Raw genomic sequence first — 13,505 nt, 5'->3', positions numbered from 1 at the left:
GTTCTACACGAACTCTGAGGGGATCCGAACTCAGGTCCTTGAACTTGTGCAGCAAACACTTTACTGAGCCATCTCTCCAGTCCCTTCACTGTTGCCTTTGTAGAGAAACTGTTCTCAAACTGTGGGTCACGGCCCCTTTGGGGGTTAAATGACCCTTTCACAGAGGTCACATAGCAGGCATCCTGCATAATATACTTACCTTATGATTTAGAACAGTAGCAACATTACAGTTATGAAGCAGCAAGGAATATAATTTTATGGTTGGAGGGGGTCACCACAACACGAGGAACGGTGTTAAGGGGTCACAGCATTGAAAAGGTTGAGAACCTCTGCACTAGAGCCCTCTGTGGCCGCTTCCCATCTGCCACAGTGACATGCCACTGCTCTTGGGTACCCAGAACACAGACATGTTTTCAATACGAGCGGATGAGAACCGCCACGGTCGATGCCTGTCCTGTCCATACATCTGAGCGTCTCCAGGTAACTATTACTGAGTAAGTACTCAGAACCCAGCTCATAAGTTGAATTTCACCACAGTGACAGACAGGACCGCCATTCAGTTTCTGAACATCATGGGATGGGCAGGCACATCAAAGAGTCAATTTGAAGAATCTCTTCTACTCTTAAGACAGATTCCTCTTCGGGATGATGGGAGTGTATACAGACAGGAGGAGACATGAGTTGGCCAGATGTTTCTAGGGAACGGATAGGACAATCCACAAGTCAAGGGTCCAAGCAGGCAGGGCAGTCTGCTGCAAAACCGTACCCAGACTTGGCTTCCCGAGAGCAACAGGGGCAGTGATCAGAAAGGGGGAATTGTGTCACAGCCCTGACCTTGACGTGGCTTTAAGTCCCTTCATTTCCTAGCTTCTTCGGTGTGAAATGAGACAGATATGCTCCCTCTCTAACAAAGAGGGGACACCCTCACCATGTGTACTCCCCCGCCTCCCGTGGAAATGGAGCACAGACAGGAAGATGTTTGACACTGGCTACCCACGCAAATGCACGTGGAACTGGGATTTAAACCCAAGTTCTTCCGACTCCCAACGTGATTCCCTGCCCAGCGATGTCTGACCTTTTTATCCCAGGCGTCTTGCCTTGTTACTTGGCCAGTGAAAACAGTGATTCAGAATAAAAAGTTTCCTCCTTGGGAACACATGTTTCCAGACTCTCTTCCATCTACGTGCGTCTGCGCAAGTTGCTCTGCACATGTGCATCCCATAATTTCTCATGACAAACTCCGGCCTGCTCCCACCCTACTATCAGTGTTGCTAAGACTCTTCACAACCAAGTATAAAACGTGCCTAACAGCACCCGACAGAGGGCTATCTGTGAATTTTTCATTTCTTTCTTTTCCTTGGAGTTTCTTTTCAGTTCCTCTGTGCCAGGCACAGTAAAAGGAACTCAGAAGACTAAGATGGGCTTGTGGGTCATCACAGGACAGGTAAGACACATACAACTAGAACAAGAAGAGAGGGGCAGGAAAGCGTAACTTAACCACCATACACACAAAAGGTGGACTTTCCTTGCACAAAGAAATCTTAGTCAAATAACTGACGCACACCTGTAGGAACAACTCCTTTCAGTCCTTTGGCTGTACTGGATTAATTCACATTTATACGATCAACACTTTGATATTCATAATTTACCACCTTGCTGCACAAGAATAAGTTTATTATGAATATCTAAGCATCATAGCCATTTTAAGAAGCTATCAGACTTGGCAGAAAGTGATGTGAATCTCTTAGTGAATTAATTTCATAAAGAAAATTAATATCTTTAGAAAGGACACCCTTTTATAATTATGTGATCCACCATACCAAAACTCCACGGTATCTCCCATGCTATTGTCAGATCAACACTTATCAGGCAGAGGCACACACTCAGAGCATTGCATTAAGTCTCAAATGGCTAAGCTCCAGGAAAATGCCAAGATGACTCTATCAACTACAGCAGAAAATGCAGGTCTGATGTGGGAATACTTGCAAGTTAAACATTCTTAGAATTCTTGTATAATTAGGGAATCCAATCATACTTAAATGAATTCGTGTTCTAAATACATTCAGCACATCTTTAAACGTGTTTAATTTCTGAGTTGGGGAGATGATCCTGGGTAAGGTGTTTGACACAGAAGTGTGAGGACTGGAGTTCAGATCCCCAGAGCCTTGGGCAAAGGTGGTCTACGTGTGATCTCAGCACTTGCTCGGGATGCATGCATAGACTGTCCCTGGGGCAGACCGGCTAGCAAGAGGAGCCACTCAGGATACATGCACCTGGTCTGAGACACACAGAATAGGAATCTTGGGGGAGACAAACACTCACCTCTACCACTATGGCAAATACAATCCAGAACTATGACCATGGCCATCCCCATTCCTAGTAGAGTCCATTCCTACCATATGTACAGCACCTACCTAAGATACATTCTCCACTCTCTCTTCATAGTACGCAAGAGGTGGTCACGTTCACGCTCAACTTGCAGACAAAGTTGGGGCTTAGGAAACCTGAGGAAGCTGGCTATGTTCTCCTGCTTGCAACTGATAGGATCTAGATTCAAACCAAAGTCTACCAGGCTCCAAATCTGGAGGAGAAGGAAAACAAGGAACGGGATGAAAAGGAACAGAGGAAGGGAAGGAGGGGAAATCTCTGTTATGTAGAAGTGACAAGTTTTGAATAAAGTATAAGCTTTGCAAAAAGAAAAAGTTAAATCCCAAGTAGACTTGAATTAAAATAATCAGGTTACATTCATTCTTGGTTCTGTGGAATTTTATCCAGCTCAGGCTAAGTTGGTCCTTAGGACTGTGTGCAAATGCATTCTCCATCCAAAGGTCAGCACTAATTTTAGACTCCAGTCTGGGGTGGGGGAGGGAAGGCATGTCTAAGGAACAAATTGGGGGGCCAAATGATATAAACGCAGTACTTCAAACCACATAAAATTGTCGGCCTATTCTTCCCTCATGCACTTGGGCTACCATGCCCTACAGAAAAGGCAGTGCTCGAAAAGGCAGGAGATTTTAAGAAGACGTAAACACAGCTGAGAAGTGACAGAAGTCTTTGTGATTCGTGCTACCAGCTCATGGCTCACAATCTTGGACCTGACTCTGCCATGACATACAGGCAGTCTGACCACAGACACATCGGCTTTTCCACTCTTCTTTCACAGCTGTGTGAGTGGAAGAGATATTAGCTCCTATTCTAGAGGTAGGCAGCAAGTTCAAGGAGCCCACTAGAGCCTCCATCACCCAAGGACAACTTACATGCTTAGCACACCTTACCCCAGCCTGAACCACATCACTGAACCCCTGACTCAGATCTGACCACTCATAAGAGCCCCATTCTCATAACTGCAGCCATTGGTGTAGAGAAAAGCAAGTGACCAGAACTGAGCCAATCAGATTTCCTCCCAGTGCCCCCCTCCCCCAACTAGAACTGGCAAGAAAGCTTCTTCCCTCTTCATCATGCAGCTCTGGGGAGATAAGCCTGGAGCAAGATGTCCTCATGGTCTTCCAGGAAAAGAAGAGTCAAGAGACCAAAGGAAAGAAGTGAACCCCGAGGCTCAGTCTCTGGTTCCAATTTCAGAGTCAGATCTCAGGGGCAGTAAGTAAAAGGAAAGAGTCCCTTAGGGAACACATTCCTGCTGGAGTTATTTGATTAGGGCTCTGCACTGTAAGGACAAGGTAATGCAGGTATTAATAGCTTTTTATATGATCGGAACAGAGATCAAATCCTCAATGAAGGAACTTCTCAGGTAGAGCCGTATTCAGAATAAAAACAAACACACGAATAAAAAAACCAAACTGATAAAATGAAATTTACCAGTAAGCATCTGTATTATTCCTGCAGGGCCCTCTGGGAAGGAAGGTGACACTTGCTTTTGTACTCACCTTTCATGCTTTTAAACCTTTCCTTTGGTAGTTGCTAGGGCTCAAACTCAGGATGGACAGGAATTTTGCCATACACAGAGACACAGCCCAGCTGCACCTTACTCGTTGCGAGTGTCTTGTGTTTGCTATAAACTCTCTTGCTAAAAACCGGTGGTTGTTTTTCCTATAGCGAGATGTGTTGACATTCTACAGAGGATGGGCAAAAGGGTGGCAGGGTCCTAATGCTATCTTTGGTATGGTTTCAAGGGAAATCCCTTTAGTAAACAAAATCCTCATTTGGTTTTGCTGGGGAGCATGAAGGCAAAGGTATAAAAACCAATGTATCTACTAAGGTTTACAGTTATAAGAAATGCCTTCAGCTTTTTAGAGAGAGAGAGAGAGAGAGAGAGAGAGAGAGAGAGAGAGAGAGAGAGAGAGAGAGAATGAATGTTAAAATTTTGTGTACATTTTCTTTCTTTTAAGGACCAGTTGCTAAGATGAGAATGGCACAGTTGATCCCCATTCTCTGATTATCTTCTGAGGTAGAGGTAGAGGCCAAGGTGAAATAGCAGCAAGGGTCTGGGTGTTCCTGATATGATCGTGAACTAGGATGTCCATCGAGCCTTGAGAGATTCAGACATGAAATGGAGGACATGGTTGTCAAAATACACCAAGAGGATTACGAAACAGGAGATTGCTCAGGCTTGGTGGCCATTCCTGGCCAAAAAAAGAAAAAAAAAAGGCATTCACAAGGGTTGCTGACTTCTCCAGCCTGGGCTTAAATCCAGACCTAGAAATCAAACAGTAAAATAAAGCAGGGCCTTGTGGGCTATGGAAAAGACCCAGGCTACTCAGTAGAAGATTGGGTCTCTAAAGAATAATAACATTGTGTGAGTTTTCAGCATCCTTAGACAAACTGTGAACATACAGATAAGCAATAACCTGAAGATGTGGTTTACTATACTTGACTCCATTTAGTCCCCAAGGGTAAATTTTTTTTTTAACCAACATTGATTTTCACCTCAGGCATGCAATCTATTCATGAAGAAAGATGGTTCGGAAGTAAGGACTAAGAACATTTATATATGGAGAATGGGCTCACAAAGAAGATCCAAGCACAGGGTCCTAATTCATTTCACAATTTCCTAACTGCCTCCGAGGAGAAGCATCAACTAAATCTTCCCCTTGGCCCATGGTGCTATTTCTGAGTTCTAATGCTAAATGTCTTCACGGGATTATGAAAGAAAGAGATGGACGGGAACTTCACGGTGTGTAAGCACAGAATAATGCACTCAAGAATAAAGGCACCCAGACTTGATATTTATGAGAAAGCTAGATTAGAAAGGAAAGCCAAGAAGCTATAAATTTTTTTAAAAATCTATAAGACATTTAATAAGACACCACAGATGTCATTTATTTCTGTGATATCCACTGTATACAGAAGGAAACCGAGTTCTACATGGTTCGGCTATCAACAGCACAACCCAGATCGTCCCCAGTCCAGGGCTCTTTTCAACCAAGTTTGGCTGAAGGGAGCCAGCTCCATGACAAAACAAACAAACAAGCAAACATGAGAAACAATGTCACTAAGAAGGTACATACCATCGTCACCAAGGCTAGCAGAAGTACACTACAGTCCACAGTGCATCATCCCCTCCTTACACGAGCCATGAGAGGCAGAGGGAAAGCCCAGACAGTAGTAGGTTGAGAAAGGTTAGGAGGAAAATGCATGCAGTCATGGGCAGAGCACTGCCTTTGTTCCCTAATGTTTCACCTTAAAACATGCAGTCACTCAGAACATTAAAAAAAAAAAATGTGCAAATAAGAATCCTGGCCTGCAAACATAAGAACCCAGAGCGCATGCTCCAAAAAAAAAAGGCATGGTGTCATATACTTATAAAAACCTAGTTAGGGAGGTAGAGACAATAGGATCCCTGGGGGGATCTCTGGTCAGGCAGCCTTGCCTAATTGGTGAGCTCCAAGTCAATGAGAAACTCCCCAAAAGCAAGGTGGCTACCACCGAAGGAACATCTGAGGTTGTCCTCTGGCCTTCACACACAAAAGCACACAGACACACATATCCACACAGAGAAGAATGAAAACGTGTGTTAAAAGTAGAAGTACCACAGCTAGAAGTTGAGGTATCTGTTAAGGAGTTCCCCTTTAAGCCTGAAATACAGGCCCTGTTCTATACAGAATCAATACGAAGCAGGCTTATTATTAAAAATGGTGACGGTTTAGTTCACACGTCTATTAAATACCATTAGGTCACAAATAAAATTAAAACAAGGGCAGGTGAAGCATTTGACTACAAGGCAGTAGCTGCCACCACAGAACTGTGTATACCGTGTGTGTGTGTGTGTGTGTGTGTGTGTGTGTGTGTGTATGTGTGTGTACCACATGTGGGCAACCAAGGGTTGGAAACAGTGGTTATCAGGAATGGTTTTTGGAACAGAAGATAACTAGACCTGGGCTTGAAAAAAGGTGAAACTGTCCAGAAAGTGAGCATTGAAGAACAGAACCACAGACAAAGGTGCAGCAAGACAACCAAGACAGGAGACACAGTGCAACATACTCATATTTGGGCCCCATGGAGCCCAGTGTGGAAGAAACAAAGGTCCAGAAGACAGGAAAGGTAGAAGAGGACACAGATGTGGTCAGGCCACCAGATAGCCACCCACCTAGTGAGTTCCCAGTGCGCTATGGAAAGTTCCCTGGGCTCCACAGACATAGGGCTGAGACAGTGAAAGGTCTGCCTGCTTCTGATACTGTGTCTTCATACTTACAGATGCCTATCTACTGCCTAGGGTGGGGGTGAGCTGACCAAACCCTATCTCCTCCTGGAGTGTGTGGAAAGGGGTGAGACATATGGAAACAGCAGAGACTGCAGTCTGGACACACTAAGGTAATACCAGAATTTTGTAGGAGCGACCATGAAAGCCTTCTGAGACGCTCAGGGACGACCCTGCGTAAAGACCACTGAGCGCTCACCTTCCAGCCTGAAGAATCTCCTGACACAACATTGCCACTCCAGAGAGGCGGTTACCTCCACATCCAGAGGGAGGCACTGGATGACATCAGGATGGATGCAGGCAGACGTAGGGAAACTGCAATGATCTGAGACAGCAACAACATGGAAGACAGACAGAATGCAAAGTTCTTGGTGCAGGGAACTTGCAGTAAACCCCTGAGACTCCCAGGTTGCTGACAGCTGCCCCAGCCCATAGTGACTAACTCTAAAGCCACAAAGCTGATGTCAGTGAGGGTTCACAGGTCCACATGGACCAGGAAGCAGCTAACCTCCACCACAGAAAACTGCTACGACCTTAGCACATGCCGAGGGTGGGTTTGCACATCGAACGTAAGCCTCACGATGTGCCATGTCCTCTGCCTTTTAAGAGAAGCAATAAACCCAAGGTTATCTCCAGATACGAATCTCCAGAACTAATCCTAGTATCAGTTAACTTTCTGTATGTTTTATTCAGGCCAATACATGTCTGCCAGCTGAAAGTGATGTACCAGCCACCATTTTGTTATTTCTACACACTAAAGCAAAATAGAGGCAAGCAAATAGATTGGAGACTCATGGGATCTCACAGCACAGAGAAGCAAGAGGACTGTGACTTGGTCAGAGCAGGATATGCAGAAATCAGGAATTACCGGAGGCTCCCACTTGGATGCCTTGGGGAATTATGTAATCATTAAGAAAAAAAAGATAAACTTTGACTAATGAAGGACATACGGGGTGGGTGTAAAAACTAAAGTCAGGGGCTGATAAGATAGCTTAGATCGGGGGATTCCCAACCTGGGGGTCGCATGCCAGATACCCTGCACAGCAGATATTTATATTACAATTCATAACAGGAGCAAAATTACAGTTATGAAGTAGCAACACAATGGGGTCACCACAGCATGCGGAACTGTATCAAAAGGTCGCAGCATTAGGAAAGTTGAGAACCACTGGCTTAGATGATACAGTGCTTGTCACCCAAGCCTAGGTATAGGTATGTGAGTTCAATCCCCGGACTAAGATGCAAAAATAAAGAGCAGGGTGGTGTGTACTCGGAATCCCAGGGCTGAGGAAGTGGAGATTAGAGGATCTCTCAGGTTCATGGGCCAGCCTTGTCTGCTGTGGAGCTCCTAGTTAGGGAGAAACCTTATCTCAAACCCAAACAACAAAACCAAGACAGACAGTACATGCATGCGAGCGCATACATGTATAGCTGCACACAAGCAAACACATAACCTCGGTTTCAAACCTCCAGGCCGGCAGCTAGTGTAAGAGAATGCTCTTAGCTCAGGTGGCAACCTGGAACTCACTTCATAAAGGTGATAAGTGAAACTGGGAAATTGGTCCAGCCAAAGGCTCTATGGATAGCATTAATTCGGGAGAGGCAGAGTATTAGGAAACCACAGAGAGTAGAAGAGATGACAGCCGGAAAACAAGGAGGGAGGAAGCTGTAGAAAGCCATGGGAGACAGCGCCTGGTGTCTAATGCCAGAGGCCAGCTGAGCATCCAGGAGATGGCAGAGACCAGCTGGGCCCCCAGGAGATGGCAGAGGCCAGCTGGGCACCCACGAGATGGCAGAGGCCAGCTGGGCACCCACGAGATGGCAGAGGCCAGCTGGGCACACAGAAGACGGCTCATACAGGAAATTCTAGGTTCTTCTGTTCTGGGGAGACATGCAGGGTCTGAGAAGAAGAGAGACTGGGGACATGGCAACTAATTTAAGAATCATGGAGTAATCTGGTGATCATCAGAAATGCCAAAATAAGGGAAGTTAGATCACTGTGAAGTTCCTGCTGAAACAGAACGGGGTTCGTGGTGAGAGAATGAACAGAAGGTAAGAGAGAGGAGTGAGTACGATTCCTGAGCGGAGGGGGGTTTGGGATGCATGGCACAGCTGGGGACATTAGTCACTGACACAAGGAGCCTTTTCTCTCATCTTCTGCAAATTCCCAATTCAACTTGATTATTTTCTCTGCCATTCCACCCCCACAGTATTTACCATAGATATGCTTTTCTGTCTGCTTTTCCCCCCAGTATAAGAATGATAATCCCAGGAATGCAAGGACCTGCTATATTTAGCAGAGGTGAAAAGCGTCAAAAGGAAATGTAAGGCACACGTGGGCCTGGAGAGACCGTGCAGAGGAGTGGGTAAATATGGAAATGCTTAGAGGGGGCACAGAAGTAACACATGGGACAAGTCTGGTGGCCTTTACTTTCCCAGGCGCATAGGTCATTGTGCCACCTGTAGAACCTGATGCATGGAAGGCACCAGAAAACCCTCTGTGTTGAAGACTACAATGAAAGAGCCAGTTTGCAGCCTGTGGGAGTAGGAGGAGCTTAAGGTTTAAGTATATTGGAGTGTGTGTATGTGTGCGTGCATGTGCACGTGTGTGTTTTTCTGTGTGTGTGCGCATGTGCATGTAAGCGCACGCATGTGCGTGTGTGTTTGTGTGTGAGCATATTTGCGCATGCCTGTGAGCTCTCAAGTTGTTTTTGAGACATGTCTTTCTATGTACCCCTGGCTGACCTGGAGCACACTCTGTAGATCAGGTTCACAGCATCCCTGCTTCAGCCTCCCCCTGCTTCCTGACAGAGGAGCAGTGCCTCCAGGTGAGGGCAAGTCTTGAACATGTTTAAAGCACTGTGTAAAGGGAGCGGGTGGAAACCGCTGGACCTGAGACGGCCACGGAAGTGAGCCTGCAGCACTACAACCACAGGAGGAAGAAAAGGCCGACGTCCCCAACCATGTGAGAGAAGGATTCCAGGAAAAGGGCAGCAACAAGGAGGGCCAGGAGCCTGGCCAGGTCCCCATCTCACTTCCAACTCTTCCATCTTGGGCTGTGTCTGACTACTGTCAAACTCTCTATGTGTGAAGCTGAAAACTGACATCCTTAGGCGATTCAGTAATTTCTGTCTTTTCAAAAATTGTGCTAATATGTCAAGTTCATGGGGGCGGGGTGGAAATTTTTTCTGCTTGGATTCTTTTAAAGAAAGAAAGATGACATCGTCTCATGACCTTCAGGAGTCACCCTTCCCTGAAAAAAATTTTTCAAACGCTATTTTGAAAAACAGTCAAAACTCCAGGGGTTGATGGAAGCGTTATTGGTTGAATGTCTCCTGAGATTTTTTTTTTTGCTTAAATGTTGCAAACAGCATATAATTACTGTTTCAGAGCCACAGAAAGTGTTGAAAGCGCCTTCAGTTTCTAAGTATACTTTAGATACACAAAATCAGTAATGCTGACATCTCTCCCAGTTATCTGTATTCCCATTCTGATATAAAATCTCCAACGGCACAAAATTATCAGATCAATTGTTCTAGAACAGTTCAGAGAAGTAAACTGCTTCCCAGCTTGAAAGAGAAAGTCAAACCTTCAAACACCTTTTTATGTTGATGCTAAATATAAGAACGTTCTTTGCAAAGTAGTCAAAGCAAGATCCAGCCGCGTTTGGAGATTTCTCAAGAGAGACACGCGGAGATTCTGTTTTGTTCATTAAAACACTAAAAATCCTCAACAGTACCTTCTCTAATACCTGAAGGTGGAGTGCTGTCTTATGTAATAGCAGCTTTCCCGCGGCTCATCTTGGGGGCAAATTAAATACCTAATTCCGCCCAGGATTTCTGTGTACTTTCACCTTACCTGGACTCACTCAGCGGCCTCGCAATACCCTGGTCTACAGATGATGGAAATAAATAATAAATCGCAAAGAGCTGCTACTGTATAGTAGGGATAAGCCTGTTGCAAAGGCCAGTGTGAACTGAAGCCCTCCCCCAAGTCGCTGCCCACCTCCAAGCTGCTGAGGCAAAGGTAACAAGTGAGAACGGGTCTCCCGGTCCCTGTCCCGGGCGCGCACAAGCAAAGTGCGGGGTCGGTGACACCCCTGAGTGCCCAGATGCCTCAGGTTCAGGGTCACGATTTTCAGCCACGCAGGATCCACCGCAGTCACGCCGAGCTCGGCGAGCGTTCCCTCAGTCTCGGGCACACCTGAACCGCCCAACCCTCGGGGGATAGGGACGCGAGATCCGGGAGCGCTCGCAGTCGTGGCTCCGGCGGCCCGATAAAGTTCCCGCCCCGGCGCCCGGTCGCGGCGAAGCCCGGAGGACGGTCCCCGGCTCTCCTCCCAGTGGCGGGGACCGCGCAGCCGGTACTCACCCGCCCTCGCTTGGATCCCCAGGTGGCGGTCGGAGCCCGGAGGGAGGACAGCGCAGCGGCGGGGACGCGTGCAGCCCGTGCTCCCGTGCAACCACAGCACTAGCCGGCCGGGCGGCGCGGGGGCTTTATCTCCGCCGCCGCCGCCCCCGCCCCTTCCTGCCTCCCCCGCCCCCGGCCCGCCCCGCCCCGCCTTCCCGCCGCCGCCTTTGTGTGGCAGCCGGCCACAGCGTCCCTCCACCGCAGGGGACTCCAGGACGCCCCCCTGCCGGACTCGCGGCGGCCGGATGCCGTCCCCTCGAGGGTGGGGGCGGTGTCCAGGTCCCCAGAAAGCGCCGGCCAGACGCGCCCGGCCCAAGGTGCGGCGCCAACCCAGGGTCGAGCTGCACGTGGGTCGACCAGATGGGCCGTACGGGGGGAGTGGAGTGGGCGACACCGTAACCAGTGGTGTGTCCCTGGGACGCAGGACGAGTCGTCTTGGCTGCCCTCCCCCTCCCCGGGCCCCATCGGAGAGAGAAGGGGTGCCCCGCGACAGCATACAATCCTGCCCGTGATGGGGATTACCGTGCCAGGACGCGGAGGTCTAGAACAGGTCCTGCGTCCAGGTGCCCCAGAGCCAACTTATTCCTGCTTAGGGGATGAGCTGACTGAGGGGCTCCTAGGCACAAGACAAGCAAGGACATTCAGGGAACCGACTTGTGGTGACAGCACGAGGTACTCTCAAACCTCTGGGAATCCAGGTCTTCTGAGCCTATACCTTGTGCTCATGAGACCTGTGGGCAGGAAACTGCGGCAGACCCGAGCCCAGCAACAGATGGCTGTCCTGCCCCATGGTTTCGCCTGGGTCTCCTTTTTCTGCCTTCTCAGCCCGCTTTTGCTCAAGTTAGGTTTGTGGGGACCCAACTTTCATGGTAATTTCTGTTGCCTTTGGTGCAACACCCTCCTCAGCAGGCCCCGCGTTTGGCCCCTGGCGGTGAATCTCCCTAGGGCCCTGAAATAAACTGCATCCACTGTTAGAGTAACTCAAACCACTCCGGAGCCACATTGGTGCGGCTGTGTCCATACCGGACCTCCACCCTTCACCCCGTGTGTGTGTGTGTGTGTGTGTGTGTGTGTGTGTGTTTTACAGTTCCTCTTGTAGGGACAAATACTACGGGAGGTTTGTACTCCCCCCACCCCCAAGGAAATGCAATCACACGCAAAGAAAGAAAAACCCTCTTGTTGCTCTGTGGTTACGACAGTTTACAAATCCCATTTTTCTTTTTCCCTCTGTCACAAGTGTTCCTGAGAGAAGGCCCTCTCATTCTTGGGGTTACAAGTCAAATCTTATCTCCTCTGGGAAGCCTTTTTTGACTTCTGGGTTAAAGTCACTTCCCTCTGTTTCTTCATAAACCTCTCATGTGATTTGATTCCACACACACACACCCCCACCCGCCCCTGCATTGCTTCTTTATACTGTCCCTCATCAGGATATGTCACCAGAGAGCAGCAGAGAGAGACTAGCCTCACATAGTTCCCAGGCCAGGGCATCCCCTGGGCCCAGGGCGGTGTTCCACACTCAGCAATTGCTCAGAAATGTGTGTAGATGGGATACACAGATACAGGGAGCTTTTCAGCTGCGGTAATGACAGGCTTGTAGCTTGGTTTGCCTGGGAGGCTGGGCTGTGCATAGACAGAATTCAGATAGGGTCTAGTGGGAGAGGTGAGAGAAGACAGTCCTGAGAGAAGACCCTCTCTGTTCGAAAATCCAAGAGCTGCCTTGCAGATGAGGGCATCAGGACCCTGGAGCGTAGGTAGCTAGGTAGTAGCACAAGGCCCTGTATTAGCCCAAGTGCTGTGGGTGGAAGGGGGGTATATAAGAAACTGCTAGAGACACAGACCTCCTGGAACTGTGGTTGAAGAGAAACAAGCAGAGCTCGCTGTGTTGCCTGCGTCCGCTTTGCTAACTGGAGTTGCTAACTGAGGTAGTTTTAGGTGTGCGGTGGAGACCCCTGTACACTTTGCCCAGCCTTTCTCAGGGGTGACATTTGCAAAGCTATTTCGTAATAACCGCTCTCAGGATGTTAACAGGGGTACGGTGGTTCGTATCTCACACACTGTTTGCAGTTCTAAAGTTTCCCTGAAGGTAACTGTTTTGAGAGAAATGCACAAACATGGAAGGATTTGAGTGTCTTGAAATGCAGCTAATGTCTCCAAAGAGTTTCCTCTCTCCCCAGTTAGAGAATAAATAAGATCCAGACCAGCGGTTCTCAACCTGTGGGTCATGACCCCTTTGGAGGTCAATGACCCTTTCACAGGGGTCGCATATCAGATATCCTGCATATCAGATATTTACATTACATTACTATTCCTAGCAGTCATAAAATTATAGTTATGAAGTAGCAATGAAAATAATTTTCTGGTTGGGGGTCACCATGACACGAGGAACTGTATTAAAGGGTCGCAGCGTTAGGAAGGTTGAGAACCACTGGTCTAGGTTCTC

The 13,505-nt window shown here is 47.9% G+C and overlaps 1 protein-coding gene across 2 annotated transcripts in view; it reads right to left on the bottom strand.

The window, feature by feature from the left end:
• Nucleotides 1-11,177, bottom strand: part of Serpine2 (serpin family E member 2) — a 61,068-nt gene extending 49,891 nt beyond the window's left edge. The window contains exon 1 of one of the 2 annotated variants that reach the window (XM_057761539.1): nucleotides 11,027-11,177. The gene's annotated coding sequence lies outside the window, so the exon portion shown is untranslated. The remainder of the gene's footprint in view (nucleotides 1-11,026) is intronic. The other variant, XM_057761540.1, reaches the window with a different exon arrangement.
• Nucleotides 11,178-13,505: the final 2,328 nt, after the last annotated feature.

Source organism: Chionomys nivalis, chromosome 2 (genome assembly GCF_950005125.1).
Source record: "Chionomys nivalis chromosome 2, mChiNiv1.1, whole genome shotgun sequence".
NCBI lineage: Eukaryota > Metazoa > Chordata > Mammalia > Rodentia > Cricetidae > Chionomys > Chionomys nivalis.
The sequence above is the reverse complement of the archived record's forward strand: the minus strand, read 5'-3'. Positions and strand labels throughout refer to the sequence as shown.